We start from the raw sequence: 18,039 nt of genomic DNA, 5'->3' as shown, positions 1-18,039 counted from the left end.
AGACACACCTGTTCAGTTCTGCACAGCGGGGGCTTACGGGTGTGGGAGGGGATGCTGGGTCCCAGCACGGTTCTGCCCCTGTGGCAGGTGTAGCGTGGCTCTGGCCTTCTCTGGCCTTCAGTCTCTTCCTCTGTAGGATGCTTGGACGAAATGATCCCCCAGGCCCTCCAGCTCGGTGAGCCCATGATTAATAAAACTCAGACACACCATCTGCTCGCTCTGACATTTAAGAAACAGAACGGGTTTTCAAAGAGAAAGCTGCCCTGTGCAGCCTGCTCCCCGCCTTCGCCTGCTAATCCAAATGTGGGTTCACACCCTCCCCGCATCCCAACCCTGACTCTACAAATTCCAACATGCACACACACAATCACACGCAGAGCGCGCTCCCCCTCCTCCACCCAGAAGGTCAAAACCGGATGGGGTGGGGGTGGGGCAGGGCAGCTGAAGGCCGAGGTCTGCCCTAATAAAACCCTGAAATGACTGACGTCTTCTGGGCCTCCCACCCTTTATACTGCCTTCTCCACCCCGAGGGTAAGGATGCATTTTGAAAACCACACGTCTCCAAACTTCACAACTCCCCGGATGCCGAGACAGCCTTCCCTCATGCTCAGCCCGTTCCCAGTGCTGGGGAGGGAGACTGCTCTCCCTTTCTGCAGATGGGAAAAGTCAGCCCAAGGTCACACCAAGGACAAGCAGCGAGGCAGGGACGCGGCTCCTGACAGAGTACACGCATGTGGAATGTTCTGTGCCATGCAGGGCCCTTTCCCCTGCAATGCTCATCAACACCATCCCCACCGCTCTGTCCTCCAGACAGCCCTTCACCATGCACCGCGGCTTTGCCTCTTATGCGACGACTCAGAAACAGGACCTCAGGCCCACTCCGATCCCAGGCACAGAAGCAAACCCTCTGTGCTATGCCCATGGCCCTGCCTTCTCCACGGAGTGGCTGGCAATTGTAAGCCCTTAAGGCCAGGCCCAGAGGAGGGTAGTGGGGGACAGTGTGGGCCCCCAGGTGAGACTCTCCCACCAGCTAGAGGGTTTTCACTAGGCCCAGGAGCTGAGCCAGGGCGGTGGGGACACGGTCAGGACAGTGAGGCCTGTGCCAGCCAGGTGCCTGCTGTGTGGCTTCCTCCAGGTACCCAAGCTCTGCCTCTGGCAGGGAACAGTGGAGAAAGTCCCTCGGGAAGGCCCTAGCCTAGGGCCTGGCACTCTTTGTTGACTGAGTCTTGGTCACCCCCAACTCAAGCTGTCCTCTTGCGGCTGGCAGCCCTCCTGGGGAACCCCCAGGTGGTCAGCTCTCACCGTCCCAGCCTTGGCCTATGGGCCTCACCGGCTGGCTTCTAGACTCTTCCTCCATGCTGGTCTCCTCCTGAACATCCATGCAGCTGCCTACTCCCACCCTGACCTCCCTAGACAAAATGCCTGCTGCTTCCCACCATTCTCCCTGTCAGGCACAGCCCCCAGACCCTCCTCTCAGGCTCTGTCTCAGCCCCTACCCCCATCCCCGCCACACCACCCTGCTTGGAGAAGTGGCCTGAGTGTTTCTCATAATGACCAGTAAAAGCAACCCAAAAGAACTAAATAAGAATGTACACTGGACTTCTTTTTTTTTTGAGACAGGGTCTCACTCTATTGCTCAGGCCGGAGTGCAGTGGTGCAATCACAGCTCACTGCAGCCTCAAACTCCTGGGCTCAAGGGATCCTCCTGCCTCAGCCTCCCTAGTATCAGGGACTACAGGCCCATGCCACTTCACCTGGCTAATTTTTTGTACAAACAGGTCTCACCACATTGCCCAGGCTGGTCTCAAACTCCTGGGCTCAAGTGATCCTACCTCAGCCTCCCATCAAGAGCTGGGATTACAGTTGTGAGCCAGCACACCTGGGTACCTCCAGCACCAAAGAGCTGTCAAGACTAGAAGGAATCACCATGCCAAAAGCAATGAGAACAGGAAACCCTCAAGGTGACCTAGCTCAGAGGCCACATTTGCCCCAAGAGCATCTACAGGTCCGAGGAAATTTGAATTTCTGTTTTTATGGCCTTGAGAGTTGGGGGGAACACAAAACCAGGCCTCAGGCACTTTGCACAAGTTGGGGGGTCTGATTGGAGACCCTCCCCACAATAAGCTGGGACTCCAAAGAACTACCTATTCCGTGTGAGTGACAGGCAAGTCGACCAGCCCCTGTGCGAAAGGACAGGCAGCGCGGAATCTCTAGTGCTGCCCAATGAACATCGAGGCCTGAACTGGATGAAGGGGGTCCAAAGCCGTGTCTCTAGGCACCTGCCAGACATGCAAGTCCTCCTGAAGAAAAGCACCTTCATTCTGAGCTTCGAAGTATGCCTACGAGAATGTTTCAAATACAATGAGCTGTACACAATCGAAAATATCCAGGCACACAAGAAACCACACTTCCCAGTTGAGAATCAGCAGCCACAACAGCTGACAGAAGCAGACCTGCAGTGACTTTGGAAGTTGGAATTACAGGTACCTGCTCAACAACCCTGCTGACTTCAATATAAAATAAAAGACAAGCCTGCAGCTGTCTGCAGAGAAGAGGAAACCCTAACAAGAGAAGTGGCACAGTCTAACCTCTCACCGGAACGTAGTCCCCATGAGGGCCAAGACTCCTTTGTTCCCTGCCATGACCCCTAGAGCAATGACCTGCCCACATGGGAGCTCAGTAGCAAACTAACTAAATGAACACACTGGACTAAGGCCTTCAAGGAGGGGACAGGGCAGCCATCCGCCTGTTCTGGGCGAGCCTGGTGAATCATTCTAGTCAGTGAGCAGATAGGTGAGAGGAGATGATTAACCCCAAATTTCCCTTCAACGTGACATTTCTCTGTGTGAATGCAGGCACTAATGAAAAAACAAACCCAGCCACAGAACGGCCTCCACAGTGGAGAAAAACAACCCAGAGGTGTAATGACTATTGCAAAAAGCTGAATCCTTTAGGCCAAAACAAGCACCCCCCACCGTTATAATTTCGAGTTCTCCATTCTTTATTACAGCTCATAGGCTTGGCTTGAGAAGCCTGTACCAGGGATTCTTTCTGTGGGGGCAATTTTGGTGCCTGCAATTAGCTGAACAGGCAGCTTTTGTCCCTGCTAAAGCACTCAATTGCAGGTGTAATTAGGTTCCCTCACCCCTGAAATCTGCAGAGAGCCGCCCGCCTTGACTAACTGCACCCACAATTAAGTGCTTACGGGCATGTGGCTGGAGCCGGGAAACATGTGCACGCAGCTAATAGCAGGGGCACCAAGCAGGTTTGCAAAAATAGACACTGCGGTGGAGAGATCCAGGCTTTTTGCATTTGTTGTTCAAACGGCTCTGTCCAGCTGGGAATAACGAGGAAAGACAAACACACCAATTAGGCTAGGTCCATACATAAATAAACTGCACAGCTCCTTAATTAAGACACTTACAGGAGTGGGCAAAGCTGTGTGGAGGCAGGGGAAGGTGAGCCATGCCCTGTGGGGCTGGCACTGTGCAGGGGCACCGGCCTTGAAGAGCACCCAGAGCGGATGCCATGGTGGCCGAGATGGCGGAGTCAGGGGCAGACCCGCTCCTGGTGAACACAGCTGTGGGCCACTCCAGCCAAGGGATACTGAGGCGGGTGGGGGAGATTTGGGGTCTGGAGAGGGACTGGTGGGATATGGGGAGGAGCCCCACAGGTCCTCCAGGGCAAGATGGAGGTTAAGGCAGCAAAGGAAACGAAGGTGGCTTAAATCCTGTGTGTCCAGAGAACGGCAGTGGGGCACCGAGCCTGCTCCTGGATCCTTTTCCCAGAGCTGGTTGGTCTGGTGGGTGACCTCCTCCCTACAAGCAGCAGTACCTGCCCTCTCCTCCTCCACTTCCTCCCCACAGGGGCCTCTGAAGGTGGCAAGTCCCCAATGAAACCACCTGCTGGCTTCCAAGGCCGGCTCCCCCAGGGCACCTTTAGTTGAGACCCAGGTCCTTATCAAGTTCCCTGGCTACAAGCACAGTCAGAGAAAAGAAAGGACACATGGGGCCAGCGATGAAGACGGTAATGCCAGGAAGTGAAAGGCCGCCAGGGACTGAGGGGAATCGGTGTATTTCTGCTTCCCAGCACCCCCAAGCTTGTAAACTCCCTGCCGCACTGCTGTATTGCTTCTCAACAAGAAAACCAAGCAGATTATAGTCGCTGCACTCAGGCCAGGGAGAAAAGCTTCCCTCTCTCCCGACAGGCTGAGCCACTGAAAGCGATTTGCCTTTTGCAGGGCTCAGCAGTCCTGGCTGAAAGCAAAGGGCAGAGGCAATATTTAGATAATTAAAAACCCATTGCTGGCGGGCCAGCCGGGCGGCCACAGGTGGCTCTAGGGTGGCCCAGCAACGGCTCAGATTGGCCGGCATGCCTCTCTTCTTCCCTCCCCTTCTGGCCTGGGTCTCCTGATTCAGCTACGGCTGCGGGAGATGAGAGGCCAGCAAATCCAGCCGGGTGGCCAGTGGGAAATGCTGCCCAGGGAGGGGTCTGGGCTCAAGGCTGCGATTCTGGCTCCATGGCCCTCACTCAAGAGCCGGCCTCAGCTGCCTTTCCATCCACCTCTGCTCCAGCCACACTCGCCTCCCTGCCTCAGGCCTCTGTGCTGGCCGTAGCCTCTTTCTGGCTATCCATGGCTCCTGGCTCTATCCCAGCCTGTACTCAAACACCGCCTCCATAGACAGGCCCACCCTGACCACCCCAGCCTCCTTGACCCCTCACTCTCCTGCGGGGCTTTGGGTACCATTTGATTTCTGAATCCACACCTGACTTTTCTGTCCTTCATCTTTCTCGCCAGGATCTCTTCGGCCTTCACCACGGGGTCAGCTGTGCAGCAGACACACAGTGACTGGACAAGTGAGTGGCCAGGTACGACGCCACCCAGGCGCCTCGGAAGAGGGGTAGGCACGAATCCAGATGGGGACTGTGGCCTCCGTGAGCCCTATGGCTCTGGAAGCTTCCTCCCATGGGGAGTCCCTGCCCCATGGGAGCTTGAGCCCAGAACTCGAACCCTGGCTGAGCTCCGCCCCAGCTTTCAAGCACCCGGACAGCCCCGTTGACCCCAGGTTGGGCCGGCCGGGCAGGCCTCAAGCCCTCACTTAGCTTCACCTTTGCATTTTTAAAGCTCGTCTCAGGTCCAGGAGTCGCTGAGCTCCCAGGAGCGGGGCAGGGATCCCCGTCTCCACTGTCCCGCCCTCTCTCCACTCCCCTGCTCTGAGCAGATGCCTGTGAAAATCAAAATCAGGATCGGCTCCTCTTTGCACGGCCCATCCTCGATGATCTGTTGTCATGGGGACAGCCAGAGCGTGGGCCACCACCATCCACAGCTAACCTGCAGCCTGGATTGTAGGCCCTACATCACCTGCCTTCCGACCAAATGCTGCCCAGAGCCACTAATGAGCCACAGAACTGGCAGCTGGAATTTCCCTCCTGTCTAGCTTCTGCATCTCAGCTTCACTGGAGCCTTCCTGGGTGAGGTGCTGGAGAGGGCAGGGCCTGACCACTGCCCAGCCCATTCTTTGGGGTGGCGCCTGCTGGCTGGAAGGCTCAATGACTGCGTCAGGCCTCCTGCTCTTTCTCCAAACTCTGGGAGCATGTGTCCCATGCACAGGGTCACCATTCCTTGCTGGCTCCATTCCAGGTCCTGAGTTTCTAGAGACTTCCCCTGTGATCAACGATCTTTCCTGACAGCAGCCCCATCCCTTTGCCTGTAGCAGTGGCAAAATCAGCCACACCTGGCCCATCCCGGGAGGCCCCGGGCGCCTCTTCCCTCCCTCTCACCCCTCAGAGACAGGAACGGTGACATGGCCGTTCCGAGCCAGGCAGGCTCCAGTGGGCAGGGGCTGGGAGCCAGAGGGCCTGGGTTCAAAGCCACTGCCATGCAGGGCCTGTGGCCTCGTGGTACCTCAGATCCTTGTCGCAGTGAATGTGGGTGAAGAAGCTGCCACCCGATGGTGTGAAGCACAGTGGAGGCCCAGCCGTCTGTTATCTGTGAGGTGCGGCTGATGTCCCATGTGCTAGACGAGGCCCTGCCCGCGGCCCACACAGGCAAGGACTGCAGAGGCGCCTGGCAAGCAGTGAACGCCTTGGAGACCCTCCTCCTCCCTGGGAGCTAGAGGCTGCTTGGCCGACCGTCCTGCCTCCTGGAATTTCTGGATGGAGCCCTATTTCTTCTCACCCGCCATGCAGCCAACTCCACCGTTACTTACTGAGAGAAGGTTTGGCCTCTCCTTTTCAGAGGAACCCCAGCCTTCACCTCCTGAGCACCGCCCACTTCCCTAAAGGAAGCAAGCCAGGGAGGTCCCACCGAGAGAACTCAGAACTTCCTGGCCTTCAGCCACAGAAGCCTTGTTGGTGACCTGGCCAAAACCCATTAATCCCTAGAGGTGGCTGGGTCTCCCTCCTGGGGACTGTTTCCCTGGGACATTCCCTCCAAGTTCCTCTGAATCTCTTTCTCGTGGCCTTCCAAGTCTGCTTTGCCACTGTCCCCTCTTGCAGCCCCTGTCCCGATGACTCAGCCCTTACTGTGTCTTCCATCTTTGAATCCCAAAGCCTAGGACTAGGGCCTGTGTATGGAAGGTTCTTAATAAATGCTTTCAGGTATATAGCAGGTGCCCAATGAATGCCCGTCAGGAGACACATGAGGCAGAGGCAGGGCCGGGCAGGACAGGCCTTTGAAGCAGGAGGGAATTAAGAAAGAAGGTCCACTGGCCCTGTGGCAACGGCTTTATTTCTGCAGGCAAAGTAGGGGTGAGGGTGGAAAAATGGTTCCCACTGGCACCAAGCCAGGAGCTGATTTTGTGTTGGTCTCTCAGGCCCTGGGGCTGGTATCTTGACACATGCAGCTCTAGGTCAGTGATAGGACCTACTGGGGATCCCACCCACTTCTCCTTTCACCCAGTATCACCCCAACCCCCAAGCAGCCTTTCTCTTATCAGCCAACTGTCACACCCAGAGGGCCACGGTGGCTTTGCTTTTTAATCCCTCTCTCCCCGGCCCAGATAAGGAGGCCAACCTTTACCCTCTGCTGCTTCCCCTCAGCAGCCTGGAAAGCTCCCAGATCACACAGGCCTAGGGTATCTATAAAATCCCACTGACTCCGGAGGTAACCCAGGCGGGGTGGAGAAGGAAGGCCGAGGTCAGGGTTTCCCATCTGGGAGAATCTCATACCCGCCCCCCAGAGACCTGGCTGTGGCCCCAGACAAGGGGAGGCAAAGACAAGTGCCTTGTTCCCCGAGGGCTCGGTAAGGACGCCTTGTTGTATGACTGTGGCTCTGAACCTACTGCTTTACCATCCTGGTACTATGAGGCACGAGCCAGAGCCAGCCTGGGAGCACACAGGGCGAGCCTTCCTCACACTCCCCCAGTCTGGTGCCACCCTGCCTTACCTCACTGAGCCTGGAGTCCTTTGGGGCAGGGGCTGGGTCTCATTTCTCTCTGTATCCTGGCCCTGAGAAGGCCTGGGTCCCCTGCTCAGACCATCTCTGTGTGTGTGAGACAGTCCCACACAATCACCTCTAAGAAACAGGTGTGTAAGGAGCTGCTGCCATGCCCATGCCGTGCACACATGCCTCCAAGACCACAGGCTCCTCATTCCTCATTCACGTAGCCCGAACTGGAAGCAACCCAAGCATCTGTCCCGAAGCAAAAGACGGGACCAACAAACCGCTCAATCCCTACCACGGAACACCAGGCAGCAAAAGGAACAGGCTATCGATCCACGCAGCAACGCCGATGGACGTCACAGACAGAGGAGCAACGCTGTGGGACTGCATCTCCATGAGGTTCCACAGCCGGCAAAACTACCCCAGTAGTTGCCCAAAAGCAGCAACGGGAGGGCCCCAGCAGACACTGCACACCCGAGCTCACGGCGGCACGACCAGCAGCGGCCAAGAGGCGGACGCAACCCAAGGGTCTGCGGACAAATGACAAATAAACAAAATATGGTGCGCACATACAGCGGAGGATGGCTCTGCCTTAAAAAGGAAGAAAATGTGGACGCACGCCACAGCCTGGAGGGACCCCGAGGATGCTGCACTGGGTAAAATAAGCCAGTCACAAAAAGGTCCTGCAGGATTCCACATAACGTTATGTATATTTTACCACAATTTTTTAAAAAAAGAAATTGGCCGGGCGTGGTGGCTCACTCCTGTAATCCTAGCACTTTGAGAGGCCGAGATGGGTGGATCACTTGAGGTCAGGAATTCAAGACCAGCCTGGCCAACATGGTGAAACCTCATCTCTACTAAAAATACAAAAATTAGCCAGGTGTGGCGGCACACACCTGTAATCCTAACTATTTGGGAAGCTGAGGTAGGAGGATTGCTTGAGCCTGGGAGGTGGAGGTTGCAGGGAGCCGAGATCACGCCACTGCACTGCAGCCTGGGTGACAGAGCAAGACTCCATCTCAAAAAAAAAAAAAAAAAAAGAAGAAGAAGAAATTTAAAAACTAGCTTAAAGGGATGGAAAGCAGATGGCAGTTGCCAAAGCTTGGCTGTGGTGGAGACACGATTGGGAAGGAATACCTGAGAAGAAACGTTCTGGAGTGACAGCGTTATTCTAGACCTTAATGGAGTGGGGGTTACACAGACGTGTGCATGTGTCAAACACCAGTGAGCAGTCCCCGCACAGTGGATGCATTTTATTGAATGTAAACAATCCTTCAATAATACTGAGTTTATTTTATTTTTAAGACGGGGTCTCCCTCTGTTGCCCAGGCTGAAGTGCAGTGACTGGATCACAGCTCACTGCAGCCTCCACCTCCTGTGCTCAAGCGATCCTCCCACCTCAGCCTCCCAAGTAGCTGGGACCACAGGTGCGTGCTACCATGTCCAGATAATTTTTTAAAATTTTTTGTAGAGATGGGGTACCACTATGTTGTCCAGACGGGTCTCGAACTCCTGGGCTGATGTGATCTTCCTGCTTTGGCCTCCCAAAGTGCTGGGATTACAGTCATGAGCCACCATGCCTGGCCAATAACATTGATATTAAAAGCTAAAAATATACTTTGAACACCCATCTCCCAATATACACATATTTATTTAGGAGTCATTTTTATGTACTACATATTAAAGATCTCTCCATTATAACACATATGCAAACAGATAATTTTTTTTTTTTTGAAACGGAGTCTCGTTCTGTCGCCCAGGCTAGAGTACAATGGTGCAATCTCGGCTCATTGCAACCTCCGCCTCCTAGGTTCAAGCGATTCTCCTGCCTCAGCCTCCCGAGTAGTTGGGATTACAGGTGCCCACCACCATGCCCGGCTAATATTTTTTATTTTTAGTAGAGATGGGGTTTCGCCATGTTAGTCAGGCTGGTCTCGAACTCCTGACTTCAGGTGATCCACCCGCCTCGGCCTCCCAAAGTGCTGGGATTACAGGCGCGAGCCACCGTGCCAGGCCAAACAGAGAAACTTCTAAAAGAGAAGACGAATTGAGTTCTAGCATTTTCTTCCAGAGCCTGCTGGGTTGCTGTCCTCCCCTTGGAGACCAGATCAACACTGTTCACAGGCAGCGGCCGACACCTTGGCAGGACAGGAGGTGGGGAGCGGGCTGGTTTGAGCTGGTTTTGGAATACATGGGACATGTTCTGGGGAAAATCTCAAGCCCCTGAAGTTTGCTGATGACAACCACCAAACCTGGGGCCACAGGCACAGGACTTGCAGGGGAGGCTCAGTTCATGCCACATGCACTTTGCAGGTTCTGGAGCCCTCTGCCTACACCCTCACATATGAGAACAGGCATGACTCCAAAATACACATGTGGCAGGTAGGCCAGAATTCTCCAAAGCAGCCAGAGTCTCCACCTGGAGCCACAGGCCCATCCTGCCTTCAACCTGACACTGGACCCTGGGGGCCCTGCTCAGAATCCAGGCAGGGAGGAACACTGCCGGGGGATGGGGGGCGACCACCAGAGACACACGGACGTGGCAGGTAGGGCAGTAATGAGGAAGGAGGGGTCCCCAGCGCTAGGTCAGACGTGGTGGTTCACACCTATAATCTCAGCACTCTGGGAGGCCAAGGCAGGAGGATTGCTTGAACCCGTGAGTTTGAGGCCAGCCTGGGCTACAAAGGGAGACTTCATCTCTGCAAAAAATAAAAATAAGTTTAGCCTGGCGTGGTGGTGTACGCCTGTGGTTCCAGCTACTCGGGAGGCTGAGTCAGGAGGATTGCTTGAGCCCGGGAGGTCAAGGTTGCAGTGAGCCATGATTGCACCACGGCACTGCAGCCTGGGCAGCAGAGCAAGACTTTGTCTCAAAAACAAACAAACAAAATGATCCCAGCTCTACCACACTTTAGCTGCGCAGCCTTAGGCATACTCCTACGTGCCTCAGTTTCCCCATATAAAATTGTGGATGATGATACATGCTTAGGGTTATCAAAGTTGTGAGGATGAAAAAGCTAATATACAGAACCAATATACAAACTATATTAAAATGGAGTGTCTGTGTCAATCTTTTTTCAAGGCTAACACTGTACACAAAGCGCTCAGAGCAAGCCCAGTGCTGAAGACGAGTCACCGTTACTGTCTCCCTAGACACCCAGGTCCCGCCTCTGCCCGCCCCCCTACTCAGGCCCCTTCTCCGCCGGCGCCCTGGGGCATCTGTGTTCTCTCTGAGGACACCAGGAGAAAGGGAAGAGAGTCTCAGTCAGCCAGTCTCTGCAGTCCAAGTTCAAGTCCACAGTTGGGTTTGTGTTTAAGTTGTCCTTTTCCTGTCCTGCGCCCAGCACCTGGCCCCTCCCTGCGCCCATTGTCTCAGGACCCAGGGCCATCCGGTCCATCCTGGGGGAGAACAAGGGAGCCCCCCGCCATTTCCTCGAACTTCAAGTCCCTTGGCCGAATAAACACAACTACACACAAAAGACATCCCGGCAAGGCCATACAGCAGTGTGGGGCCGGGGCAGGGCGGAAGGGGGCAGGCAAAAGCCACTGTTCCAGAACATTCTGTGTAAGGTGCCAGCGGGGCCATCCTTAGGTTCCAGGGTTTCTTTTAGCAGAGGCTGGGCCAAGAATGCCTGCCTGCACGGCTGAGGTCCTCGGAGAGGGCTCCTTCATCCCTCTCTCCTACCCGACACCACAGAGACATGCTTATGAGTATCTACGGACGACAGTCTGTGCTCATCCATCCACCCAAGCGAGGGCCGTGACAGGGGTCAGCAGCCCTGGACAACTTGCTCCTACTCCCCGGCTGTCTACGGCCACCGTCTGACCTCTCAGCCCCAGGATTGTGTTGTTTAGGGCCTCACCGGACACAGGACGAATGGGCACAAGCAACTCAACACCCCAGCCCTCTCAGAGCCGTGCCCACAGTAGGGCTAAAGGACACCCTCTCTATTACTCCTTCCCTTCCCCATGTCCCCTTCCCACTTTCTCCTGTTATCTCCAGAGATCATTTCCCAAATAAAGCTCCTGCACTGAGGTCTGAATCCGGGCAAACAAACGAAGCCAGAGGCAAAGGTGTGTGCACGGCGTGGGTTGGCAACTCCTGGGAGCCAGAGATCAGGCCCTGCCCCCAGCATGCAGCCAGGCCTGGTGGGGTTCAGCCCAAGGCGACACCTGAACAACACCTGTCAGACAAAGGGAAGCCGGGGCAAGTCACTCGGCCAAGGGGGCTACGCCTCAGCCCTGGGAAGGAGGCCGCAAGAAAAGAATCCTCCTCATGTGGGCCTCAGGGCTTCCCCTGGTTTGGGTCACATTCAGATTTTCCCTCCTCCGATGAGACGAGACCCGACTATCTCAGAAGGAACCGCTATGCAGCTGTAATTGTTTCCTGTGTATTCCACCCATTAATGGGAACTTGGATCCCCCAGCTGGCTGCTCCATGAGGCTTCAGGTAGCAATTTTCCATTTGTGTTTCAAATTTTAATGAACGCACTTGTCCCCTGGGCCCTTGTTGCAGGCTGTAATCCTCATGGAGTGGGTCGCAGGCATGTCACCCAAGGCTGGGCTCCAGTGGGATTTCTACAAGGGCTTGATTTCTCCAGGGAATAGCTCCGACGAAAAATGGTCCATGCCACAGCCTCCTCCACCCCCACCACCCCTCCCTGCTGGCTCAGTGTCGAGCTGGCTGCAAATCTTAAGATTATTATTTCTTTCCGACATCCCCAAAGTATCCTATATCCCAAGATGGAGAGTAAAGTTCAGCTCTGATAAGATTGCATCACCGGGGAGGAGATACATTCTCGCCCTTGCTCCCTCTGCCTCTGGCTAACATAATTCCTTTCTGATCTTACCCAGGGCATCCAGTCAGGCTGGGAGGCAAACAGGATAATCCATTTTAGAGAGATTGATCAATATCGTTAGGAGCTTTTTAAATGGTTCCACAGGCTTCAGGGAGCCAAGGCAGACAGCTGAGCTGGAAATCGGGCCAGAAGAGGCAGGAGGGCAGGCGCTACCCTCAGGGATTTCCAGATAGTCCTTCCATTTCCTACCAGGCTTCAAGAGCTGGTTCCAATCAGGGCAGGAATGCTGGGTACATGTGGGCAGGTTGTGCACTGCACAAGGGGCTAGGCAAAGGGGGAACAGCAGGCTGAAGTCTAGCCGACCTTTCACTCTTCTAGCCAGCGCCTGTCCACACAGAGGAGGAACCGCTCTTCTAACCTACAGCGAGGCCCCCTACAGGCCACGGCTGGTCCTGCCAGCAAAGGACAGAGGTGTTTCCTGGCTCCCAGCTGCCTAGCATTCTGGGTCCTGTTTCCCCGTAATCAAGAAGACAGCCTTTCTGGCAAACCCCCTCTAGCTAGATGGTCTAATCAGTGAGGTTCCGGAAGCCTCCCTGTTCTGTCTCCACCTACCCTCCCCCAGCCTAGCCCCAAACTGGCCTCCATGTTCCAGCCCAGGGACACCTAAAGCCAGGGTGCTGGGAGGACCAGTTAGACAAGGAAAAGGGGCCCGGTGGCGGGGGGTGCGGGGTGCTAGAGCAAACCAGAGGGCACCTGCCCTTCCGGTGTAGCAGGCACTGCTCAGCTGCCCCCAACAGTTACTAAGGGGTAGCGCAGACCCAGACCCAGGGTACCAGGAGTTTTAAAGAGAAGCTGGAACTCTGGGGTTTAAATGTGGGGAAGAAATTTCTTCATTTTTAATTGTAAATACTGGCAATACATCTTTAAAAATAAATAAAATACCGTGTAGGAGCTAAGAAAACATGGCTGCAGGCTGAGTACTGAGCCATTTGAGGCCTTCCACCAGCTGCAACCTGGAGACTCTGCCCCTGTCTCCTGGACTGCTGCTCACTTGCCACGGAGCCACTGACGTGGCCTTCCTGGCTACATACCGATGGCGATGGCCCAGCTTCTCTGCTGAAAACCTTCTGGCGGCTTGACACCCCCAGCCCCCAGCCCCCAGCCCCCACCCCAGTCCCACACACGATTAACCACCTGCACATCCTGAATTGGACCAAGTCTCACCCGGCCCGACCCCTCTGGACCACTGCAGGCACCGCCTCGCTGGCCTCCTGCTGCCACCCACGCCCCCTACAGTCAATTCTCAGTACCGCAGCCTGAGGAGGCTGGTCCACCAAGATGTGGGTGCCTCCGCCAGAACCCTCCATGGCTCCCATTTGATTCTGAGTAAAGGCCAAGTTCTTACAATGGCCTCTGGGGCCTCGAGCTATCTTCCTCCCACTTGCTGATCTCCTGGCTTTCACTCCCACCCCAGGGCCTCTGCACCAGCTCTTCCCTTTGCCTGTCTTACCTCCTCCACGAGGCAGCCACATGACCAGAAAGGGCTTTATCAATAATCATGTTGGAACAAGAGGCATAAACTTGCACTTCCCCAGACGATGGGACATCCCCCCACCCTTGGTTTCTTCTGTGCTCTGCCACAGGGTATCAGAAGGCCCTTCCTGACCATCCCATTAAAAAACAAAACAACACAAAAAACTGCAACCCACGGCTGGGGGCAGTGGGCCAGCCTGCAATCCCAGCACTTAAAAAGGAGCATGGGGCGGGAGGATCGCTTAAAGCCAGATTTTTGAGACCAGCTCTGGCAACATAGCAAAATCTCATCTCTACTAAAAATTAAAAAAAAAAAAAAAAAAAAAAGCTTGGGGTGGTGGTGCACACACCTGTAGTCCCAGCTACCTGGGAGGCTGAGGTGGGAGGATCCCATGAGCCCAGGAGGTTGAGGCTTCAGTGAGCTAGGGTTGTGCTAGCTGGGTGACAGAGCAAGACTCCAACTCAAAAAAAAACAAAAAAAACAAAAAAAACCCCAGCCATCCCTGCCCCGCTCCCCCAATCCTTCTTACTCCATTACATCTTCCCCATATCGCTTTTCACCATCAAACCTAACACATATTTATCTGTTGATCTCTTTGTTTGAGGCCCTCACTGCACTCACGCTTCACGGGGGTGGGAGTCTTGTCTGTCCAGCTCACAGCCACACACCCAGGTTAGAGCAGTGCCAACGGCTGAAGGCCTCCCCGCTGCTTGCAGGATTTGTGCAAGCTGCTTAGCCTGATGCTGAGGCCCCCCACACCCCTGCCCACCTCTGCTGCCATCCTCGTCTCTCCCTCTGCCATGAACTGCTGGAGTGTGAGAACAAACTGACACACATGCTCCTCTCTCTCTTCCAGGAATGGCCTTCTCCTCCCCACCTACCAGGCAAACTCCTATCCATCCTTTAAAACCCAATGAGGAAATCCCCTACTTCAGGAAACATTCCTTGACTCTGTTCCCACTTCCACCAGTTAATCCTCCCTCCTTCGACAGTCACTCCTGTACATGTCTGTGCTGCCATTCACAGCTGTCCACATCCATCGATGTGGGCGAGCCCGTGCGCTCTCTTCCAGACCACAGGCTGTGCAGTCAGCCCACTTCCCCAGTCCACTGCCGGCCCCACATCCCTCCGCCAGGGCTGCTGGCCCCACTTCCCCCCACCAGGGCAGGCTGCTGGTTCTGGAACTGCATTCACTGCGGCAAGCTCTCCCCAGGGCAGCGTAGCTCGGGTGCGTGGGAAGTAACTGCCTCCCCAGCACAGAGCAACTGCCTTTTTGGCAATGGCCATGCAGCAGGGAAGAGGGTCAAGAGCCCGGTTCTCGCCCCAGCTCTGGGCACGCAGCCCTTGTCCTCCACCCCTGCCTCCCCGGTAACCCTGGTTCATCCCAGCCCGGCTTCTTCCCTGGGAGAGGTTCTTCTGAGGGTGAACCTCTTCGGCATGGTCCTTTCGGCTTCCCTCCCGCCCGGCAGGGGCAGTAGCCTTCCCATCAATCATCCGCCTCACAGGATGCCCTTTAACACACGCATGTGCACAGGTGGGCGAGGCCGGAGCCAGCCCCTGTGCGCCCACGGACCAGCAGGGAGACAAGCCCGGGCAGCGGTTCCTCCTGAGGGAGAAGCATGACGGGCCTGGCTGCAGCTCCCTGGGCTTGAAGTCAGGCCGCTGCTCAGGAAGACAGAGGCGGTGAGGTGCAGGCCACGGCCTCATCGGGATCATCCTGACTGGACAGGGGAACGCAGGGAGAGGGCCACCCCCTCCCCAAATCCCTGCACAAGGGACAATATTTTTACAACACTGTTTTGGCACTTCCACCGTGAACTTAATTTAACATCCATATTGCTGCTACTTAATTAAATAGATGAACTCATTTTACATTTACAAGTCTTAATTCATCCTGAACAAAATTGGCCATGTTTAGTTCTTTATACACTAGCAGCTCCCTGGAACAAATGGTGACCTTTTCCAGTTAACAGTGGGGACAGGTTAAAAGCTAATTATCGGCTCTGGGCGCCTGTAAGAGAGCGAGTGGACGTCTTTATCCATCATCAGAAGTGAGGGGAGAGGTGGCTGGGTTCAATTCTTTCTTACGCAGTCACAGGCAGCCAAGCTGGCAGGCGGTATAGACCTTGCCCAGATCCCTGATGGTGGGCAGGTGGTCTCACCCCTCCCCATCCCTGCTTTCCACCCACATCCCACCCTGCCTATAACCACTGCCCTGTCTGTGCTGCCCAACACACCCCTGCATCCCTCTGGCCTGCCTGGCTGACCCCATCCTTGTTCCCAGGCAGCCCCTGCCCTGGAAGACCCACCTCTCTCCACAGCCTGACCCTTCCAGATACTACGCCCTGGATTCCAGCAGTCCTGGCTGTTCTTCTCACCCTGCGCCGACTGTGGGGCACAGCTCTACTTCTGCAGCTCCTGAGGGGCGGGGGCCAGTGGCACAATGGCCTGGGTCCCCAACATTGCCCCACATGCCCCATCGCTACAGCTGGCAAAAGGGAATAGTGAGTCCCTATCTCTGGGGGCTAATTCCTGAGGACGAGCTGGGCCTGACACACAGCAGGGACTCAGTGAATGTGGCTTTTGCTGCTGAGCACAGCGTGGGGGAAGAGATGTGTGGCTGGTGGGCTGGGAGTCAGGTGTCAGGCTCAGGTGCTTGTCTCTCAGCAGCTGTACCAGGTGGGGACTGTCTGCACCCAGGAGCCATGAGCGAGGGGACAGAGGGAAAGTTGAACGGTCCCAGGACCCTTGCTGAAGGCGTCTGGCAGGTCCCTGCCTTTCCACCCTGGCAGAGTCAACGCAGCCAATCCAAGGCTGCTGGCTGGTGCCCTAAAAGGCTGATGGGAGGCTGGAGGGCCGCGGCTCAGGCTCAGCCACAGGTGAGGTACCCAAGGCAGCCAGTGCTCCCACTACCAGGCACGCAGGTCCTATTACTACCCCTGCATTATAGGAAGAAACTGGAGCCCAGAGAGGTTAAACAGCTTGTCGGGGGTCACACAGCTAGCAACTGTGGAGACAGGATTTGAGCTCAGACATACTGACGGCAAAGTCCATGGTCTAATCACAAACACACTGCCCCTTGAGGGACAAATGGAGCCCCCTAAAGGTGGGTAACTCTGCATTCTGGGCTCTGTGATGTTAACTGGTCCCCAGGCATGTGGGCAGTGACACCCCCCATTTGGGGGTCAGCTCCTACACCATGACGTACTGACCCCCAAAGGAAAGCCTGCCAGCCTGCCCTGGGCATTGTGAGCAGGGTAGGAGGGAAACCATGAAACAAGAAAGCCTAGGGCCAGCCTGGCCACCTTGCTCCTTCTCAGCTCGCTGGATTTCCCCAGTGCTGGGGAGATGACAGCCACGCCGACAGCTGCTCTCCCACAGCCACCCTGCCCTCGGGCTGAGCCAGCCACACTGTGCCCACAGCTGGTAGAGAGATGTTGATCCCAGGAGAGGGGCTGTCTGTGCCCCTGGCGGTCACCTCACCATCAGTGCAGCAGACTAGTGGGCCAGAGGAGCCCAGCTGCAGGCAGAGGGGCAGCTGCTGCCAAGGTGCCCTCCCCGGCCGGTGAAACCACTGGGCTGGCCAGGGGCCACTTACCCCCTGGCCCACTGGCCTCAGGTTCCCCGTGGAGGCCAGGAGGCTGGCGAAACCCCCCGGGGCCAGCAGGCGTGGTGACGCAACCACGAGGGCTGATTGCAGCAGAAGCTGCGGGCAGCCAGTGAGACGGCCGGATCACCCCAGGGAGCAGGTTGTTTGTTTGGGGAAAGGGGAAGCGGGCATGGGGGGGTGCTCACTCATTCATGTTTAATCCTGCTGGGCTCACTAATGGCAGCCTCCATGGCCTCAGGAGATCCCAGCAATGCAGAGATGCAGCAGGGCTGCTGCAGACAAGCCCGGGACTGTGGACCGGCTGCCTCAGTTTCCCTAGGGTGTAAATGTCCTGCCCCTACCTCCCACCCGTATGGGATACAGTGAGGCCATCAGATGCCCCTCGGGGGAAGCTGACTGGCCCTGATGCCCTCTCCCCCTCGTGATTACAGGCCTGGCCTCAGGCTTCCTGGCCCAGGAATGCAAACAGGTCAGGACAGTGTACACACACCAGGCTTCCTGGCTGAGGCTGACAGCGCCTCCCCACCCAGGGCATGAGGCCTCAGCACCCCTCGGCTCCCCTTGGACCCCACCCTCACCTTCCCACACGTGGCAAGCCCCGGGATGGAGACTGCAGGACCCGGGGGCTGCTACCGGGAGCAGGGCCCCATCCGACAACCGCTACAGCCATGGCGGCCGCACTGGCATTTAGGAGCCCTCATGTCTCTGCAA

The 18,039-nt window shown here is 56.0% G+C and overlaps 1 protein-coding gene and 1 long non-coding RNA gene across 11 annotated transcripts in view; one reads left to right on the top strand and one right to left on the bottom strand.

Moving 5' to 3' along the window:
• GSE1 (Gse1 coiled-coil protein) overlaps positions 1–18,039 on the bottom strand; it is a 513,676-nt gene that overhangs the window by 135,136 nt on the left and 360,501 nt on the right. Inside the window, exon 1 of one of the 10 annotated variants that reach the window (XM_077987026.1) lies at positions 5,906–6,207. The exons of the other annotated variants lie outside the window; for them this stretch is intronic. The gene's annotated coding sequence lies outside the window, so the exon portion shown is untranslated. Of the gene's footprint in view, positions 1–5,905; positions 6,208–18,039 lie in introns of those variants that run through there. 10 annotated transcript variants of the gene reach the window in all.
• Positions 1–18,039, top strand: part of LOC144338299 (uncharacterized) — a 120,130-nt gene that overhangs the window by 84,813 nt on the left and 17,278 nt on the right. The window lies entirely within an intron of this gene.

This window comes from Macaca mulatta, chromosome 20 (assembly GCF_049350105.2).
Source record: "Macaca mulatta isolate MMU2019108-1 chromosome 20, T2T-MMU8v2.0, whole genome shotgun sequence".
Taxonomy (NCBI): Eukaryota; Metazoa; Chordata; class Mammalia; order Primates; family Cercopithecidae; genus Macaca; species Macaca mulatta.
This window is presented reverse-complemented; position numbering and strand designations above follow the sequence as displayed.